Source organism: Lithobates pipiens, unplaced genomic scaffold, assembly GCF_037356315.1.
Source record: "Lithobates pipiens isolate NorthernLeopardFrog02 unplaced genomic scaffold, aLitPip1_a1.2 Scaffold_1, whole genome shotgun sequence".
NCBI lineage: Eukaryota > Metazoa > Chordata > Amphibia > Anura > Ranidae > Lithobates > Lithobates pipiens.
Window position 1 is genome coordinate 46,822,356 of NW_027507685.1, and position 17,367 is coordinate 46,839,722.

General features: G+C 46.3%; 1 protein-coding gene across 2 annotated transcripts in view; it reads right to left on the reverse strand.

Moving 5' to 3' along the window:
- CCDC160 (coiled-coil domain containing 160) overlaps positions 1-17,367 on the reverse strand; it is a 40,908-nt gene that overhangs the window by 11,756 nt on the left and 11,785 nt on the right. The gene's annotated exons all lie outside the window — the stretch shown is intronic.

A 17,367-nucleotide genomic window follows, 5' to 3' on the forward strand; every position in this document is an offset into this window, starting at 1 on the left:
CTGATCGTCCATTTTTCTTTGCATGCTAGTTGTATATAGAAAATGAAGAGTTTCCTAAAAGTTACAAAAATTCTTGTACGACAGAATATAAAAAAAAAAATCTGAAGTGATGTAATGTGTTGTAGTGTATTTGTATTGTATTTTCAAATGTCAACTGTGCTGATTAAACTAAAATCGTACAAACTGGCATCGTACGAGAATATTTTTTGTGCTTCTCCAATCTGATAATATCGGATGAACTGTCGTGATCGGCTCTCAAAAGCTCTGTACTATTGATCAGATTATAGTATGATCTATTTGAAAGCGGTGTTTTTCATCCAATTTTCAGATCGTGTGTACGGGCCATAACCCTTAGACCCCTTTCACACTGGGGCGTTTTACGCCATAGATTAGCGTATTTTTCGCTTTATAAGACGCACCTGACCATAAGACGCATCTAGGTTTTAGAGGAAGAAAACAAGAAAAAAAATAAAAAATATTCTGAACCAAATGGTGTACTAAATTATTTACCAGTGCCCATGAAATGCAGCCCGACCTGTGCCAATGAATTGTAGCCTGACCTGTGCCAATGAAATGCAACCTTACCACACAGAGCTCTGTCACGTCATGGATTTGAATATCCTGGCACCCATGATACATGTCACACTGATTTGATGTATCATTGAATCAGTGTTCCATCTATCTAGGAGGTGGGACTTTGTTACAGTCATCCACCTCGCACAGACTGGCATTCCCTGGTGAGGACATAATCACATCCGGCTGTCACTCAGATAAAAGACAGAACAGCCCGGGTGGCCGTCACGGCTGTCTATTCAACCGGCTCCGGCTGTTCTGTCTTCTGTCTGTGGCTGAGCGACAGGCTCAGCGGGAGGATCACCCTGCACTCGCGGGAGACAGCCGGCCCAGTATTGTAACATGGCGGTGACCGGGGAGGCCTGTTCAGTATTCGCTCCATAAGACGCAGATATTTACCCTCCCATTTTTTGTGATTACTACTAGTGGCTATAGCCGCTGGCAATAAGCGCATTAAAAATCCAACAGGCTGGCTGTACCCAAGTTGATCAAATCGATCAACTTGGGTATAATCGGCCTGCCAATAGATGGATCAAATCTCTGCGGTACTTGCTGAACTGGCTGAGATTTGAACCATCTATGGCCAGCTTTAACCACTTGCCAACTGCGCTATACCTAAAAGACGGCTACAGCGCAGCTGGCTAGTTCTGGAACGTCCTATGATCCAGTGATCATGTCCGCTGCACATCGCAGTGCTGCTGGGCGCGGGCGGTGTGCTCTGTGATCACAAATTGAGGTAAAGAGTCAATCAGCAGCTCTTTACCATGTGATCAGCTGTGTCCAACAATAGCTGGTTATTGGCACTCCTGTCAGCATGAGGAGTGGAGAACAGAGCTGGCTTCTCTAAAAGGGACATATACAATGATAATCAGTGTCCTGATTATCAGTGTAGTCCCAACTGCACCCACCAGTGCTGCCAATCAGTGCCATCTATCAGTACCCATGGGTGCCACCTGTCTGTGCTGCCTATAAGTGCAGCCTCATCAGTGATTAAATACCATCAAAAGAAAGCTCTATTTTTGTGTGGAAAAAAAAAAAAAATAGATACAAATTTTGTTTGTGAATTCAATTGACCACGCAAAGTACGACATCGCTGAAAGCTGAAAATTAGCCTGGACAAAAAGGGGGTAAAAGTACCCAATAGGCAAGTGGTTAAAGAGGAAGTAAACCCTCAGATACATGTTTAGCTTGTCAGATACTACTTAACACAGGCAGCTGATCGCTGCCTAAGAAAGTGCACTTACTTGTTTAGTTTTGATAAAAATCGCCTTTTTATGGTCCATGACGTCATGCGCGATTGCGCAGTATGGACTTTCAAATGTGGCATGTATCCTTTGCCGCGTGTGTTTTTTCGGCTTGCCTGCATTGTAATGTAAGTGAGATTCTCCTCTGACTGGCACAGAGGAGAAGTCTCGCGATGTAGATATTCTGCTCTTTCTGATACTCCCCCTTGTGACTGAACAAGACGTCACGCAGGGGAGTGAATCAGAGCAGAGAAAATAGAAAACCAAATTTTCTGCCTTGATCGGCATTTCATGTGATGAAATGCTGTTGCCGTAGTAACGGCAATCGAGATCGAGGCTTGGTTATGACGCTATGGCGCATGTGCGAGGTTTCGTGAGGGACACCAACTAAGGGCGGAAATGACGTCGGCAAAAGCTTCTAAAATCAGCACTAACAATGGCGCGGGCGATACCCGGAAGATAGTGTAATAAAAAACTTCTAAAAAAGGTATTTATAACGCTCGTTTTTGGATTATTTATAGATATTATGATTGCTGATGTTAATAAATATCCAAACATTTGAAAATTAGAATTTTTTTGGCGGGGTTTACTTCCTCTTTAAGGGGCTATCTGCAGGCAACAGATAAAAGCAATATTGTCAGAAAGTCCAATCAACTTACCTTACTCTTAGACAGGCCATAGATTGATATGATATTCTTTCCTGCAACCATGGGTTAAAGGAGTTGTAAACTCTCAATGTTTTTCACCTTAATGCATTCTTTGAATTAAGGTAAAAAACCTTCTGTAGTGCAACAGCCCCCCAGAGCCCCCCTTTTACTTACCTGAACTCGATCTTTCCAGCGACGAGAATGAGCCCAGCAGCTCCAGCTGCTGTCTTGGGTCCTCATTGGATAAATTGATAGCAGCAATTGGCTTCCTCTGTTGTCAATCAAATCCAGTGGCACAGGAGCCGAGGGGAGTGGCTGAGTCCTACTGACTGTGTCAATGGATGCAGCAGCAAGACTCAGGAGCAAGACTCAGGAGCACGCTCTCATGGGTGCCCCCTTGGAGAGTGGCCCTGCTCCTCCTCCTCTGGGGTCACCCAGCGGCACTCCTGGCTCTTCGATGCAAGGAAGAACCAGGAGCGCCGCTGGGGGACCCCAGAAGAGGAGGATCAGGGCCACTCTGTGCAAAATCCTTGCACAGGTGTTAAGTATAACATGTTTGTTATAAAAAAAAATAAAAGGGGAAACGAACCTCGACAACCCCTTTAAGCTTGGTTCCCCCATCAACAGAGTCTGTATTGATGGGGGAATCCTCTCACGGAGCTAATGTGTTCTGCCGCTGGAGGGGTGCGGGGAGCCATCGCTGCCAGAAGGACACAATGAATATTGTTAGTGGCTACAGCCACTGGCAATAATCACATTCTAGAAATCTGACATGCTATAGATGGATCGACTTTAGTACAATCAGCCTGCCCATAGATGGATCGAATCTCAGCCAGGTTAAGCAGGGAGATTCAAATCATCTATGGCTGGCTTATATATAAATGTTTCCATACAAAATTCACACAATGTGTATTCAAGATTTAAAATTGTATTAATTTAGAAAAAAAAAAAATTGTGAATCCTGGGTGAGAGGTATGAGAAAATATAAATAGATGCATAGGTTTCATCTTATCCAAAGAGATCACACATGTAGTGGAGAGACTTCCTAAACATTGTAAAATATAATTTTCACCGAAGGTAATCTTTGCTTATTGAGTTTTCCCCCCTTTTTATACTTAAAGTGTCGTTGAAATGTTTTTTTGCCCCATAAAACAGATACAAATAATGTTACTAACTGTACATGAATTAGCTTATTTATTTTTTTCCTCTGAATCTACTTTAAAAGTTGTCACACAGCAGTGCTGGCACATTCCCCATTCTATGTCTGCCCACTGTGTCCCAGGACCTTTGGAGTCCCATATGAGGTGTAGCAGAGTGTCCCAGAGAGAGCCAGGAAAAGTCCTGTTGGGGGTTTATACATCGCCCAGGCTCCTCTCATATACGTTCAGGGATCTCTGATCCATGGTCCAGTTCAGGCTTGGTCCTCTTCCTAATTTAAGCCCACCTGAGCAGACAGCCTTTGCTCTCTGCCTGGGAAACACAGACAATGCTGGTCTGTGAGAGCACAAAGGTTGGTAAAAAGCTGTGAAGCAGTTTATGTGGAAACTGACAAGCAGTAGGCTTGCTCAGCCTGGTAGTTAGGGCCTGCAATGTATATAGTTAGAGCGGAGACACGGCTAGGTTTTTGTTTGGCTATTTTGTTTCTGTTTGTTTTATTTTGAACACTGTACAGCACACCTCTATGGACTTGTAAATATCACCATTAACCCTTTCATGACTAAGCCTATTTTTGGAATTTGGTGTTTACAAGTTAAAATACATATTTTTTGCTAGAAAATTACTTGGAACCCCCAAACATTATATATATATATATATATATTTTTTTTTTTAGCAGAGACTCTAGAGAATAAAACGGCGATTGTTGCAATATTTTATGTCACACGGTATTTGCGCAGTGGTGTTTTAAACGCAACTTTTTGGGAAAAGGGACACTTTCATGAATAAAAAAAAAACAAAACAGTAAAATTAGCCCAATTTTTTTGTGTAATGTGAAAGATAATGTTACGCCGAATAAATAGATACCAAACATGTCACACTTTATAATTGCGCGCACTTGTAGATTGACGACAAAGTACGGTACCTAAAAATCTCAATAGGCGACGCTTAAAATTTTTTTTACGGTTACCAGGTTAGCGTTACAGAGGAGGTCTAGTGCTAGAATTATTGCTCTCGCTCTGACGATCGCGGCGATACCTCACATGTGTGATTTGAACACCGTTTACATACGCGGGCGCGATTTCCGTATGCGTTTTCTTTGCTTCGCGAGCTCGCGGGGACAGCGGGCGCTTTAAAAAAAAATGTTTTATTTTTTTTTTTTTTTTTTTAAATGACTAAATTGTTTAAAAAAAAAATAAAAAAATTGATCACTTTTATTGCTGTCACAAGGAATGTAAACATCCCTTGTGACAGTAATAGGTGGTGACAGGTCCTCTTTATGGAGGGATCGGGGGTCTAAAAGACCCCCCACCCCTCCTTTACACTTCAATGTATTCAGATCGCCGAAAACAGCGATTCTGAATACCGGATATTTTTTTTAAACCGGCGCCATTGGCAGCCGAGTAAACGGGAAGTGACGTCATGACGTCGCTTCCGTGTTTACGATGAGGAGACTGGAACGAAGCCGATTACGTCTTCGTTCCAGTTCCTCCCCAGCAGCCGGAGGCGTCGGATCACTAATCGGTGCTCCCGATCGAGCGGGAGCACCGGTAACAGCGGCGAGAGGCGGCGGGAGGGGGGGGACGTCCCCTGCCGCTCCTTCGGCATAACAGCCGAGCGGCTTTTAGCCGCATCGGTTGTTATGCCTGGATAGCCAATCGCCTGCTGCAAAAAACGGTACCGGGATGATGCCTGCAGGTGCGGGCATCATCCCGGTATACCCCCCGGAAGCCGAGTACGCATATCTGCGTACGCTCGGCAGGAAAGGGTTAAACACTTTACGCTTTCTCACTACTTTACTTGTTCTGGTATCTGTGCCTGAAAGCCTGCTTATCCCAGGAAAATTTTGTATCTGATAATTGTCCCCCAGGTTACATATGGTGGAGAATGCGGGCAGCTGTAGTAAATTACCACTTAAAGCAGAGGTCCACCCTTAAATTGAGCTTCCGCTCATTGGAACCCTCCCCCCCTCCGGCGCCACAATTGGCACCTTTCAGGGTGGAGGGTGTGCAGATACCTGTACAGTACAGGTATCTGCACCCACTTCCGGCGTAGATTCTGCAGAAGCTACGCCCCTTTCCGCGGAATCTACACCCCTTTCCGAAGGTCCCCCGCTGCCTGCTGGGAAACACACGGATCCCAGAGACAGCGGGGACCATCCTTATTGCGCAGAGCGACTCGCGCATGCGCAGTAGGGAACCGGGAAATGAAGCCGCAAGGCTCCACTTCCTGACTCCCATACCCAAGATGGCGGCGGCAGCACCCGAGAGACGATCGAGAGATCGGCTTCGGGTGCCGACATCGCGGGCGCGCTGGGCGGGTAAGTGTCATTATTTTAAAAGTCAGCAGCTGCAGTATTTGTAGCTGCTGGCTTTAAAAAAAAAAAAAAAAAAAAAAAAAAAAAAAAAAACGCGGACTTCTGCTTTAAAAGGCCAGTACCTAGAGTGACTAAACATGAAGGAAATCCAAAAACAATTGGTGTTATCCAACGCTGCACAGCAGCAAGCAAACACTGCAAAACAGCAAGCCAACGCTATCGCACAGGAGCAAACCAAGGCGCTGTGCCAACAGATTGGTGTGGTACAGGAGCAATCGCAGAGGCTGTTGGAACAGCTAGCCACTGATGCAAAAGAGGATAGGAAAACCTTGACTGAGGTTGTGGAGATGCTAGCACAGTGGTCACCTACTAAAGTTGATGATGTTGGAAACAAGCCCTCAGCCATCCATGTGGATCACTTTCTTTCTAAGATGACTGCAGATGATGATCCAGAGGCCCTTCTGCTAACGTTTGAACGGACTGCTGAGAGGGAAGGTTGGCCTAAAATCCCATGGGCAGGACTGGTCGCCCCCTTGCTCTCTGGAAAATCATAGAAGGCCTACTATGATTTGGAGTCAGCAGAAGCGGGAGACTATGAAAAGGTCAATCGGGAATTTCTGGAGCGACTTGGTGTCACCTTGGCAGTTCAAGTACAGCGAGTCCACAGCTGGTTCTTCCAAGACGAGAGGCCCCCCAAGATCGCAGATGCTCAACCTAATTCACCTGGTGAGGAAATGGCTACAGCCGGAGTCCTTGTCTGGGCCACAAATAGTGGAGCGTGTGGTCATGGACCGGTTCCTGAGGTCACTGCCAAATTCCCCTGCAGAAGTGGGTGAGTCAAGGAGACCCCAAATCGGCAGACAACCTGGTGGAACTCGTTGAAAGGTACTTTGCTGCAGAGAGCCTGGTCACCACCCCTACAGCCGCACGGACTTTCCACCCAAAGCCATGGTCTCCCCAGGCAACCAGTAAGACTGTTCCAGGGGAAGTGGGTGCTAAGCATGGCAAGGAAATAGGGGGAAGAATTTTTGGTGCCAGGACTGAAGTTTGGCGTCCCAAACAAGGGAAGCCACTGCTTGTCAGCAAACCAAACTGGGAAAATGTTGGGTGTTTTTGTTGCCAAGAACATGTTGTAGCAAAGGGTCCATTGACAGATGAACCAATGCATTGTGATCTATCTATTAGAAGGCAGTCTATGTTAGCGGCTGTTTCATGCGCTGCAGTGCCAAATATGGGAAAATACATGTGCCAAATGACTGTTAATAATAAGCCTTGCTGGACTCTGGAAGTCTAGTGACTTTAGTTACAGCTGAGATGGTTGAAACTGAATTTTTATGCTAAAAAAGTTGCTGTGATCTGTGTACATGGGGATACCCGGGAGTATCTCATAGCCACTGTTCAGTTTAAAACTGGCTTTAGGTACAGTGACCCATCCAGTCGGACTTGTGCCCCACTTGGTGCACGAGGCCATCATTGGTAGGGACTTCCCAAAGTTTTGGGAACCGTGGGATCGTCCCAACCCGGTCGCAGTAGCTGACTCAGTCGCAGAGCCAGAACTCCTGGCCACTACTGACCATGTGGGTTCAGGGGACTCCTCTCAGGGCTCCTCGGGTTTTCTCAGTTATGGCAGGAGAGCTGGAGGAGCCTGAGGAAGTCCCCACAACCAGTAGAGCTGGACAGCAGTCTGCTGAATCTGAGCCTATGTTGGAGTTTTCTGACCTTAATATGCACAAGGAAAATTTTGGTATTGAGCAGTTAAAAGACCCTACCCTTACCAGGCCCTGGGAAAATGTAAAAGTGATTAACGATGTACCTGTTGAATCAGGGGACAGGCCCTGTTTTCCTTATTTCAGCAGCAGTGAGGATTTACTGTATCATGCATGTAAAAAGAATGGTGAAGTGGTTGAACAGATGGTGGTCCCTAAGCCATACAGATAGTTGGTGTTGGAACTTGCCCATGGGCACTTGCTAGGAGGCCATTTATGGGTTGAGAAAAACGACTAAAAAGGGTGTTGTGCAGGTTTTACTGGCCCGGAATCCAGAAAGATATTGAGAATTATTGTCAATCCTGTCCTGTGTGTCAGATGTCAGCCCCACTACCCCACTTCCGAAGTCCTTTAGTGCCCTTGCCAATTATTGAAGTGCTCTTTGAGAGGATTGCCATGGACCTTGTGGGTCCACTTCCCAAGTCTGCCCGGGGTCATCAGCATATCCTTGTAATCATGGTAGGGCTGCAACTAACGATTATTTTCATAATCGATTAGTTGGCCGATTATTGTTTCGATTAATCGGTTAATAACCTTAAAAAAAAAAGAAAAGAAAAAAGGATTTTTCTGCGATTTGCATTTTAAAAAAATTTTTTTGGCCAATTTGTTGTTGGGCAGATTAAAAAACACAAATTGCCACAAAAACGCATTATTACATGCTTTTCTGCAGCTTCTCCATTGAAGTATATTGAAGCAAAGAAACCAAATAGGACCGTTTTGCGTTAAAAAAAAGTCCTTGCCTTTTCCAAATACGCAGCAGCTGAAAAAATCATGGACGTGAACGTGTCCCATAGGAAACCATGTAAATTAACTGTAGTATGTTTCTGCAAAAAGCACCAAAAAACACAGAGGTGTGACCCAGGCCCGAGATGTTTAGTAACATAATGGGGTTAAAATAAATAAAATTAGTACAAAAAGAGAAAATAATCGCTACTGTAAGGGGTTAATTTTTTACTATGGGACAGTGAAATTAATATTTACAGTAGCGATTTGCTCTTTATGTACTATAAAGGGCTATTTTTTTTTTAACCCCATTATGTTAGTGGCCGATTAATCGATTATGAAAATAGTAATCAATTAATTTCATAATCGATTAGTTGTCGATTAGTTGTTTCGGCCCTAAATCATGGATTATGCTACACGTTACCCCAAGGCAGTTCCCTTACGCACCGCGTCTGCTAAAAACATTGCCAAAGAGCTGTTTATGGTGTTCAGTCATGTTGGCATCCCTAAAGAAGTCCTTACAGACCAGGGCACCCCATTTATGTCAAGAATAACTAGGGAGCTGTGCAAGTTATTTAAGGTGACGCTGTTGCGAACATCAGTGTACCATCCTCAAATAGATGGCTTGGTGGAACGCTTCAGTAAGACATTAAAGAGCATGTTAAAAAAGGTTGTTGACAAGGATGGTAAAAACTGGGACTTCCTGATACCATACTTGATGTTTGCCATCAGGGAGGTTCCCCAGTCCTCTACGGGGTACTCTCCATTTGAGTTGCTTTATGGGAGACACCCTCGGGGACTCTTAGACATAGCCAAAGAAACTTGGGAGGGGGAGCAGACACCCCATAAAAGCATCATTGAGCATATCGCTCAAATGCAGGACAGGATTGCAGCAATTATGCCGATGGTAAAAGAACACTTACTGCAGTCCCAAGCAGCCCAACAGAGGATATGCAACAGGGGGGCCCAACTCTGTGTTTTGTCACCTGGTGACAGGGTCCTGGTGTTATTTGGCACTGTTGAGAGTAAGCTCCTGGCTAAGTGGCAGGGTCCCTTTGAAGTAAGAAGAGTTGGGGAGGTCAATTACAAGGTGTACGAACCAGGAAAAAGGAAGCCCGAACAGATTTACCACATAAACCTGTTAAAGCCCTGGAAGGGTAGACTGACGTAACTGCGAGGTCCCTCCCGGTAACGCCTAAGGGTACTAAGTCCCCTATGATCCCTGAGGTCACAATTCCAGACACCCTGTCATATTCCCAAAAACAGGAACCTAGAGAGTTCCTGATAAGGAATAGAGAGAAATTTTCAGCGTTACCTGCCACGACTTCAGCAGTTCAGCTTGATATTGTTACTGAACCTGGGGTCCGTGTCAAGCTCAAACCGTACCAAATTCCTGAAGCGTGGAGAAAGGACATAAGCGATGAAGTTAAAAGAATGTTGGAGCTAGATGTCATTGAGGAATCCAATAGTGACTTGTCTAACCCCATCATGTTAGTCCCAAAACCAGATGGCACTTGGAGGTTCTGTAAGGACTTCAGGAAGCTTAAAGAGGAAGTAAACCCTGATGGGTTTACTTCCTCTTTTTTCCCCTGCAAAGGTAAAGCATAATGGACTACTATGCATCGCATAGTAGCTCATTATGTGTCACTTACCTGACACAGGAGCCAGCGAAGTCGCCGCTGTCCCCTGTAGTCCGCCGCATCCATGTTGCTTGTGGCGTCTCGCAGCTCCGACGAATCACAGCGGCGCAACCGCGATGACGTCACTCCCGCGCATGCGCACGGGAGTCGCGCCTCGCAGCTCCGCCGCTGTCATACGGCGAAGCCGCGATGACGTCACTCCCGCGCATGCGCACGGGAGTCGACAAATTTGGCAAATCCATTCTTGGATTTGCCGCATTTAGTGCGCCTGCGCGCCGCTGTCTACGGCGCATGCGCCGTAGACAGCAGTGCCCATTTTCGGGCAAATATCTCCTAAACCATATAGGTTTAGGAGATATTGCTTGGACCTACAGGTAAGCCTTAATCTAGGCTTACCTATAGGTCCAAGTTGTTTGGAAGGGTTTACTTCCTCTTTAATGCAGTGACAAAGTTTGACACATACCCAATGCCCAGAGTAGACAAACGTATAGACCGACATGGCAAGGCTCACTATCTGACTACTTTGGACTTGACAAAAGGTTACTGGCAAATACCCCTGACTGGTAGCACTAAAGACTGCATTTGTGACCGCAGAGGGTTCCTTTCAATATAAAAAATGCCTTTTGGGTTGCAAAATGTCCCCGCGACATTTCAGAGGGCCATGGACAGGACCCTAAGACCCCACAGACGATATTCAGCAGCCTATCTAGAGGACATAGTGGTACATAGCACTGACTGGGAGTCTTACTTGCCCCATGTCCAGGCTGTCCTGAATTCCCTCTTCAAAGAAGGTTTTACAGCAAATCCAAAAAATGTGCCATTGGTCTAGAGCAGGGGTCCCTCCAGCGTAACTACAAGTCCCATCATGCCTCTGCCTGTGGGAGTCATGCTTGTAACTGTGAGCCTCACAATGCGTCATGGGACTTGTAGTTCTGCAACTGCTGGAGGGCCGCCAGTTTGAGACCCCTGGTCTAGAGGAAGCCAAGTATTTGGGCTACACTATTGGCCGTGCTGTCATAAAACCTCAAGTGTGTAAAATAGAAGCCATCCAGGAGTGGCCACGTCCTGCAAACAAGAAGCAGGTCAGGGCCTTTCTTGGCATTGCAGGGTATTATAGAAGATTTATCCCAAATTTTGCAACTATAGCTGCCCCACTGACAGACCTTATGAAAGGGAAAGACTGTAACGGTGAAATGGTCCTTAGTAGCAGAGGAATCTTTCCAAGTCTGAAGAAGGCTCTTCGTGCACAGCCAGTACTGTACTCCCCCGATTTCTCCAAAGATTTTTCGGTTCAGACAGATGCATCTGATGTTTGTATCGGGTCAGTACTATCGCAGGTACACAATGGGGAAGAACTCCCTGTGGTGTACCTAAGCAGACAGCTCAATGACCATGAGAAAAAGTATGCAGTCATTGAAAAGGAATGTTTAGCCATAAAGTGGGCCGTGGACGCGCTCAGGTACTATTTGTTAGGGGGCCAGTTTGAGTTAATATCTGACCATGCTCCCCTGAAATGGATGGCCCAAAAGAAGGAGACTAATAGACAGGTGAACCGGTGTTTTTTGGCTCCACAGGATTACTTCTCTGTAAAACACAGGCCAGGTGTTGAGATGAGGAATGTAGATGTCCTGTCCCGTGTTCACTCCTGTTGGGCCACAGGTGTTCCAACCCTGGGGTTGAAACAAGGGGGGAGGATATGTAGCAGAGCGTCCCAGAGAGAGCCAGGAAAAGTCCTGTTCGGGGTTTATACGTCTCCCAGGCTCCTCTCATACATTCAGGGATCTCTGATCCATGGTCCAGTTCAGGTCTTGGTCCTTTTACCCAGGCTAATTTAAGCTCACCTGAGTAGACAGCCTTTGCTCTCTGCCTGGGAAACACAGACAATGCTGGTCTATGAGAGCACAAAGGTTGGTAAAAAGCTGTGAAGCAGTTTATGTGGAAACTGACAAGCGGTAGGCTTGCTCAGCCTGGTAGATAGGGCCTGCATAGTGTATAGTTAGGCCCCTTTCACACTCGGGCGGTGGTGGCGTCGGCGGTAAAGCAGCACTATATTTAGCGCTGCTTTACTGTTTTAGTGGCGTTATTCGGCTGCTAGCGGGGTGGTTTTAACCCCTTCTAGCGGCTGAAAAAGGGTTAAAACTGCCCGCAAAGCGCCGCTGCAGCGGTGCCTTGCCGGCGGTATAGCCATGCTGCCCCACTGATTAGCGTACCTCCAGCTTTCACACTGGAGTGAAAGGAGCCGCTTTTGCGGGCGCTATTTTTAGCGCTGTAGCGCCTGAAAAAGGCCTCAGTGTGAAAGGGGCCTTAGAGCCGACACACGGCTAGGATTTTGTTTCTTTTTGTTTTATTTTGAACACTGTACAGCACCACTATGGACTTGTAAATATCACCATTATTAACCACTTGCTTACTGGGCACTTAAAACCCCCTCAGTCCCAGACCAATTTTCAGCTTTCAGCGCTGATGCACTTTGAATGACAATTGCGCGGGCATACAACACTGTACCCAAATTAAATTTTTATAATTTTTTTCCCACAAATAGAGCTTTCTTTTGGTGGTATTTAGTTACAGCTCGGAGTTTTATTTTTTGCTAAACAAACAAAAAAAAAATTAAAATTTTTTGCAAACGGGTCATTTTTCTCCTTCATTGAAGTGCACTGATTAGGCGGCACTGATGGGCTGCACTGGTGGGCACTGATGGGCTGCACTGGTGGGCACTGATGGGCATAGTTAAGGCGGCACTAATAGGCACAGATAAGGCGGCAAAGATGGGCACTGATAGGTACCACTGATAGATGGGACTGATGGGCACTGATAGGTGGCACTGCTGGGCACTGATGGGCGGCACTGCTGGGCACTGATAGATGACACTGATGGGCACGGATAAGTGGCACTGGGGTGCAGCACCTTTGAGGCAGATTGTGGGCACTGCTGGGTGGCACTGCTGGGTGGCACTATGGGCACTGCTGGGTGGCACTGACGGGGGCACTTACTTTTTAAACATTTGGCACTGCAGGCGGCAGGTGGGCACTGGCAGGGGGCAGGTGGGCACTGGCAGGGCTGGCCGTGATTGGGACTGATGTCCCGATCACGGCCGCCGGTGATCGGCTTTTTAAAAAAAAAAAAAGAATAATAGCCGATTACCGGCTCCGTTATATCACATGATCAGCTGTCATTGGCTGACAGCTGATCACGTGATAAGGGGTCGGGATCGACCCCTTGCACGGATCGGTGATCAGGCGAGTCTCATGGACTCGCCGATCACAGAGCGCGCCGCGCGCGCCCCTCAGGGGGCGCGCAGGCCACTCGTGCACGGGACAACGTCAATAGACGTAGTCCCGGCAAAGGAGATCCGCGCTGTAGCCGTCATTTGGCTATAGCGCGGATCTCAAGTGGTTAAACACTTCACTGTTTCTCACTACTTCACTTGTTCTGGCATCTGTGCCTGAAAGCCTGCTTATCCCAAGAAGCTTTTGTACATGCCAATTGTCCCCCAGGTTACAGAGGGTAAACCGACTCTTTAAACAGTTTTTTTTTATTTTTTTTTTTTTTTTTTATAGATCTGTATTCTAAAGGGAACGAATAACCCCCCCTATGTTAAATACGCCCCACATTTACAAATCTCTATAGAAGTCCTCATTTGAAAAAAATAATTGTATATTTGAATTTACCATTCTTTAGTTTATTTAAAATATGATATCACTGCTGCAATCTCTGAACTGTCTTCTGATATGCTGTATGAAGATGGAAACATCATTAATATTTATAAAATGATGTGCTATTAATTGCTGTAAAATTTTAGATTTACAATCCAGATTTGAATTTGGCAGCAATCCCCTCTGCACCCACTGCTGGAGAAATTTACAACTTCTCGTATTTGCAGGTTACTTTTTTAAACCATAAAGAACATACTAGCTATCAGAAGAGAGCAATGCCTAGCTGACTTTTCACTAATTAGTTGAGATAGCTGTCCTGTAATTTAGCAATGGATAGGGGGTGAAATAGTAATTTGTAGAAAACAAATTCAAAACGCTTAGTCCATTATCACTAGCATACACAGCAATAATGCAGATTGCTGCACATCTGATGCAATTTAGCACAGCCCCGTAAGTGGCATTTATGAAAAATTGGCAAGAAGAATGCTTATTCAGCAGTTGCTGAGTAATACTCAACCACGGGTGCCAAAACTGAAAAATAAATTGTTAATAGACAATTGCAGATAAATTGCATTCAGATCAGGCTCTACGTATATACAGTTATTAGGTGAAGCACAGTATGAAAATGGCACTGCATGACTGCATTTTTCATTTTCCTCATCCAAGTTGAAAGATATAGTTTTTAGCAAGCTGGAAATTAGCCACTTGCTTACTGGGCACTTAAATCCCTTTCACACCGAGCCGCCCATAGCGCCGGCGGTAAAACGCCGCTATTTTTAGCTGCGTTTTACTGTCAGATTTGCAGCGCATTTTGGCCGCTAGCAGGGCGCTTTTAACTCCCTCCCGAGAAAGGGTTAAAACTGCCCGCAATAGCAGCGTTTTGCCAGTGGCATAGCCACACTGCCCCATTTATTTCAATGGGGAGCAGCGGTAATATAGATAATATAGATTCCATTCATTCATGAAATAACAATCTGATACATTGTAAGACTCACGGTTACAATGATCAGCTGTAGGTGGATATAGCAGCGATCGCTGCCTATATCCATTGTATGGGGGGACGGGGCAGTGGTTTGGTATACACATGTATACCAAGCCACGACTTCACCCCCACCTGCACCGCTCCCCCACCCTTCCTCCGTGCTCTCCAAGCTGACAGATCACGGAGATCTGTGCAGGGAGAAGCTGCAGGCAGAGGGAGGGAAGAAGAGATGCCCCCCCCCCCCCCCCCAAGCCCTATGCAGCACCTGAAGCCAGCGGGAATAGCAGAGGGGGGATTCCGGCTAATGATTGTGGCTGCAGGGAGCAGGGATAATTAGTGCTGGGGGAGAAGAAGGGGAGTTAAGGGGATGAGAGAGGAGAGTGGGGGGTGTAGTTATAACTGAAATTTAGCTGCGGGAGGTAGAGAGGCAGGGGACGGTCACATTAGGGGTTAATAACTCTGATCAGCAGGTTTTAATCCACTGATCAGAGTTCTAGAATAGTTCAGCAGGGTCTGCTTAACAATTCTGATATAAACTTATGGTCATTAAAGTGACCATAAGCCTATAGGAGGTGGAGGCAGGGCCGTTTTTAAGGCAGGGCAAAAGGGGCAGCTGCCCTGGGCCCTGTCATTGTTGTGGGGCCCAAGGCAGCTGCCTCATTCTTGCCAACTATCCTGGTTTAAATTCCCTCGTGCCTTGAGGTTTAATCCTGTGCTGTGTCCCAATATCTCAGTGTGAAGTGCTGTTACTAATGCTTTCCAGCTCTACCCTATTGTTGTGTACAGATGACCCTGTGTTTACATGTAAATTATCTGCATTCATATGTAAATAGCAGCCGCATTCATATGTAAATAGCAGTGACTGGCGGCATTGATATGTATATCATGCCTCCCTGAGGTCATATACACAGTAATCTCTAGCAACCAATCAACAAGCAGAAACCATGTGCTGTAATCTCTAGTAACTAATCAGTGAGCCGTAATGTGTGGTGTAACCTCTAGCTACCAGTCAGTGAGCGGTAATGATACACTGTAACCTTTGGCAACCAATCGCAATAGCTGCCTGATCTGATTCAGTAAACTGGATTTGTGTCTAGCTGCTATTTATTGTATGTCTCAGAGCAGGTGGAGAGAAAAACTGCATTGGGGGGGGGGGGGCAGAAAAGTTTTGCCCAGCGTCCAATCAATATTAAAGACGGCCCTGGATGGAGGTATGACGTCCGTACAGCATACGGACTTGGCCACCTGCGGGCACTTTTTAGGAAAGGGTTAAAACACAAGGTATTGACGCACATGTAAATGAGCCAATAGAGGGCTCAACCATTTGAGGTCATGTTTCACCTAGGTGTACTACAGGGAAGGCCCATTGAAGGACTGTTTCCCTGCCAGAGGTGTTCTGTGCATCCCCATGCAGTCAGTACCATTCATGTCAATCAGGATGCAGCAGCTGCATGGACAAAGCCACTGCTCCCAATTTGACATCCATGTGGGTGCACAGCCCCAAATGCAGACAGCGTGCATTCAGAGACACGTACTCACAACCACAGGGAAGTCATATTGGCCACAGCTGCTGCATCCAGATTGAAATGAATGGGACTGCCTGCATGGGGTAGCACACACCTTTGCATATCCATGGAAGTAAACACAGCCCTCGCAGTTTAGAGCGTAGTACATCTGCGTGAAAAAGGACAAACACTGACCGGGGTGCTTACAATGGTCAGCTTTTCATTTATGTACAAACCTTTAACCCAGCTGACTGCTTCGAGGTTTGGACATCCAACCATAACCGCAGCTATCCGCTTTGTGTGTGGCTGCTTGTGAACAGTGGCAGTCACTGTCATTAGTTTAGACAGGCTGTATTGTACATCTGTATAATGCCAGCCTAAATTGGAATTTTTAAGTGTATTTTACATAATGTCATGAATAAAGTTAGTGTACAATTTTTACTACTTGGGTGTAGGACTTCTATACAGGGGAGGGCTGGCAGCCTTAGGCCTGGGGGGCAAGTCTAGTCAAGTGGCCCATTAATCCACGAATCGGCTCACCATCAACAGTGCCCATCAATGCAGCCTCACCAATGCCCATCAATGCAGCCTCACCAATGCCCATCAATGCAGCCTCACCAATGCCCATCGATGCAGCCTCACCATAGCCCATCGATGCAGCCTCACCATAGCCCATCGATGCAGCCTCACCATAGCCCATCGATGCAGCCTCACCATAGCCCATCGATGCAGCCTCACCATAGCCCATCGATGCAGTCTGTTCATTGCATGGGGATTAGAGAGAGAAAAGCTGCTGGATAACACAGAGCGGAGATCTCCCGCTTACCCAGTGCAGCTTCTGTCATACGAAGTCGTGCCTCCTGGACCAGGTTCTATGATAGATGTCACCAGTGTGCTCTTTATCATAGGACATCCTTGGCTTCCTGGCGGTACACTGAGGTACACGTCACTGAGGAGCCGATGCACGTACCCGGTTGCTGTGATGTCTGCCAGGCACCCGCAATCGCTCATGACAGAGCAGGAATGTGGATCTGTGTGTGTAAATACACAGATCCACATCCTGTCAGGGGAGAGGAGACAGATCGTATGTTCCTAGTATATAGGATTGGTCTCCTCCCTAGTCAGTCCCATCTCCCCCACAGTTAGAATCACTCCCTAG